Source organism: Macaca fascicularis, chromosome 14 (genome assembly GCF_037993035.2).
Source record: "Macaca fascicularis isolate 582-1 chromosome 14, T2T-MFA8v1.1".
Classification (NCBI taxonomy): Eukaryota; Metazoa; Chordata; class Mammalia; order Primates; family Cercopithecidae; genus Macaca; species Macaca fascicularis.
The window spans coordinates 81,938,806-81,944,218 of NC_088388.1; positions in this window are offsets into that span (position 1 = coordinate 81,938,806).

Here is a 5,413-nt window from a genome sequence, read left to right on the forward strand (position 1 = left end):
CATAGGCCTACACACACAACTCAGTCCCGAGGACCAGTGGTGACCTTTGGTAGCCACAACCCTGAACTTGTGAGAGTCACCTAAATGAATATGAGAGTCTTCTAAAAATATGTCAGCACCATTCTGGCAACCCAATCTTGTACTATCTTATGAAAGCACTATTGCCTCAGCCAACGGGAATGACCCATTCTCTTAAGACCCAGGTTTGATTTCATAGGCGCAAGTCCCAAGCTCCTCAGGGCATTTGGTACACACCAAACACGATGTAGAGGGTTGGTTAAATGGCACTGTCACAAGCACAAAAGTGAGACTTAGAAAATTTCAAGGGAGGCACTTCTGGCAACTAGCTCCCACATGGGACCAGGTCCAGGCTCAGGGTGCACCTCTACCAGGCGCTAGAGCATTTAGAAGGAACCTTGAGGGAGGCATTCCAAAGCCTTAGTCTCCCTGAAGCGTAGGGGCTGTGACAGGATCCCCACTCACCCAGGCCTCAGAGGTACTTTCTTATCATCCCTCCTTATTGTCCTTTTGTGCCTCCTTATTTGCCTGTTTTAAAAAAATAGTCCCTCTTTTTTTTTAGGCAGGATCTCACTCTGTTACCCAGGCTGGAGTGCAGTGGTGCAGTCCTGGCTTACTGCAACCTCCACCTCCCGGACTCAAGCAATCCTCCCACCTCAGCCTCTTGAGTAGCTGGGACTACAAGCGTGCACCACCATACCCAACTAATTTTTTTTAATTATTATTTGTAGAGACAGAGTCTCGCTGTATTGCCCAGGCTGGTCTCAAACTCCTGAGCTCAAGTGATCTGCCCGCCTTGGCCACCCAAAGTGCTGAGATTACAGGCATGTGCCACTGTGCCCAGCCACCACATGGTTGGGTGTTTGTTTTTGTTTTTGCCTTGCACGATTTTCTAAAGCCAAATAATTCTGCTCTTAATGACACGTTGATTAGTAAAACAGCTGTCAGTGTCCAAATTATTAGCATTATCTTAGAAAACAATAAGCCCAGGCCTGGCACAGTACCTCATGTCTGTAATCCCAGCACTTTAGGAGAATGAAGTGGCAGAATTGCTTGAGCGTAGGAGTTCAGGGCTGCAGTGAGCTGTGATTGCACCACCGCATTCCAACCTGGGCAACAGAGAGACACCCTGTTTCTAAAAAAAAATAAACAAATAGACCTATAGGTTCTATCTTTTTAAAAATGCAGAATCCATGCTTGAGGATATCAAAGATATATTCAAAACTTTTCAGATACAATAATGATATTATGGTTGTTTTTAAAACTCTTGTCCTTTAATGATACATACTGAAATATTTCTGGATGAAATCGTGTGATGAGCCAGGTGCAGGGGCTCACATTTGTAATCCCAGCACTTTTGGAGACCAAGGTGGGAGGATTGCTTGAAGCCAGGAGTTCTAGACCAGCCTGGGCAAAGCAAGACCCCATCTCTAAAAAAAAGTTATTAAATTGAATTGAAATTTTAAAATTAAGAAACAAATTGTATGACGTATGGGCCTTGCTTCAAAATAGTACAGAATGGAGAAAATGGAGGGAATATAGATAGAATAAAATTGACCATGAGTTGATAATTATTGCAGTTATTGACCATGAGTTGATAATTATGTGTACATAAAGTATCATTACACTATTTTGCTTTTATTTATGTTGACATTTTCTGTAATATAATACAAAGTTAAATAAGATATAGCCAGGATCATGAGCACTTTCTACAATCTCCACACTTACTCCTATAGTACAAGTCACCTTCCCTCATCTGCATTGTAGCAGCAGTCTCCCTAGATGGTTTCATTTCTTCTGCCTTTGGCCCTTTATAATCTATCCTCACAGGACAGCAGAGTGACCATGCTAAAATATAAATCCAAATTGTTCCTCTACTCAAAACCCTCCAAGGGCTGCCATTTTACTCTAAGTGAAAACCAAAGTCCTTGCAATGGCCTCCAAGGTGCTGTGATCTATGCCAGTATCCCTCTCAAATCTCATCTATCCTTGCCCCTACTCATTGATTTTATTTCACCCATACCAGAATCACTGATGCTCCTAGAGATCCAGGAATTCTTTTGCCTTAATGCCTGTGCACATTCTGTTCCCTCTGCCTACAACACATTTCCTCAAGATGTGTATACTATTCCCTCCCTCACTTCTTTCAGGTCTATTTTCAAATGACACATTATCAATGAAGCCTTCCCTTGACCACCCTACATAAATTAGCAACACTCCACCATCATGGCCTTTCCCTGGTTTGTTTATTCTTTCTTACCCTCACTTAGGCTGGAGTGCCATGGCACGATCACAGCTCACTGCAGCCTAGACCTCCTTCTCAAGCGATCCTTCCACCTCAGCCTCCTGAGTAGCTGGGACTGCAGGTGTACACCAGCATGCCATCTAATTTTTTGTATTTTGTATAGAAGGGATTTCACCATGTTGCCCAAGCTGGTCTCGAACTCCTGGGCCCAAGCAATCTGCCTACCTTGGCCTCCAAAAATGCTGGGATTATAGGTGTGAGCCACCATGCCTGGCCTTATTTTCTTCATAGTAATGATAACCACTTGATGTACTACACATTTCTTTATTTTCTACCCCTCCCATGCTATGATGCAAATTCCACAAAAGTACCTTTTTAAAATTTTGTTCACTGCTATAGTTCCAGTGACTAGAACACTACCTGGCACATAACAGGTAACTGACAAATAAATGAAGACAAGCATTGAGATCCTCATTTAATAAATGAGGAAACTGAGGTGAAAACAGGTTAAATAACTTGTCCAAAGTAATATAGGTTCTTTGGCCTAAAGCCTTTGTACTCTTCATTCCCTTTGCCCAGAATATTTCCATGTTCAAAGCAGTGTCTTAATCTTTGCCTTGCCTCAAAATCTGTATGCATTGTACTTCAGGAACCGAAAGTACTTCACAGGGTTACAATGAAGATTGAATATAAATATGAGCATCAGTAAACTTTGTAGAATGTTAGGCCTCATACAGTTGTTAATTCTTGTGGGTTCATCTCTAAGAACAAAGTCAGAAAGACTGTGTCTTCAAGATTATTTTGATCTAGATGTGAAAATGCAACCATTCTATGGCCAGAATAAAGTCCAGGCATGAAAATACAGATAAGATGTCTTATATTATTAAACATGTGGTTTCTTGCGAGTAATAGAAATAAGGTATTTCAGTTCCTGAAATGTACTACAGGTCTTGAAATATTCAGATGTGAGCACCTGGCCGAAAGTACACCCATGTGGTTATGGTTTAACTATAGCTCCAGGTTTCATCTCTCAGTTACAGATACATTTTGAGGAATATAGATAGTATATGTCAATTATAGTCTGCCAGGTAACAGACATGGAATAATCGAGTCAATTAATAATACTGATCCTCAATGCTTTTTAAAATACTGATTTCCAATTTGCCAAAGAATTGTGTATCTGTATCATTACACTGCCCATGTGAGAAGCACAATGATCTAAACATTTTGATATTTTAGGAATAAACTGTATTTATGTTTTTCTTCAGTGATCTGTAATGATTTTTATATGAATGAGCATTTTAAAATTCTATGCAAGTTTGCAATTTGTCCCATTTAACTAGTGGAAAAACCAACGTGCAAGGCAAACTAACTTGTCTAAATTCCCTTAGTGGTAAAAACAAAGCAGAATGAAAAAAACTTAAGAGTTTTAATTTTTTTCTACAGCTAGTGGCATTTGCCTGCCAGTCTTTGCTGCTATGACTTACAAGATCATATGAGAATGATATAAAATTGCCAATATCTGGCTGGTTTTGACTTACAAGAATACCAATTCCATGTGGCTCAAACTAATATTAATAATAGAACGCTTAAAAACCATGACAGATGCAAATTTAGAAAAGAAATTTTTGCAAACATATCCTTTTAGTGAAGGTGGTAAAATAGCAAAATTAAGAGCCTCTTACCAACTGCAGATAAGCTGCCACAGGACAATAACATAAAATTATAGCAGATGGTTTTCAAAGCTCAATACTTTATAAATATTAAATAATAGTGGCAGAAAGGGTTACAGATTGCCTGTGTTCAATCAACTAAAGAACACTATGCTAGAGAGCCCAAGGTCAAAGGTTTGACACCTTTGTCATCCTGTTAACTCTATCATGTTCCATGACCTCCTGTACTCTTAATCTAGGACATACAACTCTGAAATGCACGCTCAAGGCAGAGGGTGAGAGGCAAGGATTGGAGTGGAAATGAATTTCAGGAAAAGGTGCAAATCTGACTTCTACAGTGGAGATGGGGGCATCTAAAAGGCAGACTCTTGTGCCTGCCCTATGGTAGATGTTCAATAAATGGTGAATAAATGAATGGGTGAAGGAATGGATGTCCTACTAGTGATGAGTAGTCTTATTACTAATTGTGTAGAAAATCTCAAGTGATATCATATAATGTGTTTTAGCTGGAAGGGATCTTGAAACTATCTAATCTAGTGTCCATATTATGTAGTTGGGAAAAATAAAGTTTAAAATGAAGTGATTAACCTGAAGTCACACTGACTGGGACTAGAATTTATGGCTTCTCAGTGTCAGAACTGGGACTAGAATTTGTGATTCCTAGTTCTCAGTGTAATACTCCTTCCAATATATATGATAGGATAAAGGATCTTTCTCACCAATAGAAATAATTAGCATACAATTTTCATATCCTGAATATAGCAGAGTAGTCTCATTTAGTGTTTATAATCAGAGGACGCCTTAAAGATGATCTAATCTAGCCCTTTGTTTTATAAAGGAGAAAACCATAGTGCAAAATGTTAAATGACTTGTCCAAAGTTAGCCAGTTAGAAAATCAACATTTAAACTCAGATCTCCAGATCCCCCAGATCCAGGGTACATTTTGCACCATGCTGAAAGACATTAGTACACTTAAAGTTTGTTTGCTTTTTACATATTTTGATGGCATACGATTATCCAAATATGGGCAACAGGAAATGTTTATTTATATACAAGTACATGGGAAAGCAATTTCCATTTAGTTTTTTAAAAAAATTGTTACAAATAAAAAGTTTTTAATACATTCATCCTTTGCACACAAAATACATTCTTTTTCTTTTACTCTCAGTATGAATTATTTCTGAATAATAAAAACATAAGCTACAATGAATGGACAGTCATATGGTTTGGCGATTTGACAAACTTTTTTTCAAGAAGTAAAGTCCAAACTTTAAAAGACAGACAATATACAAAATAACTTACATATTTAAAATGCTACTTCATTGAATCCTAAAAGATTGAATGAGCACTCTTATCCAGCATGATTTGTAGTTGTCCTTTAAACAATGCAGAGGACAAGAAATCCTCTACGTGATGGCAACTCAATTTCTACAAGACTGAAACAGTCTTCATGAAATTGATTGATTATCACATCTAA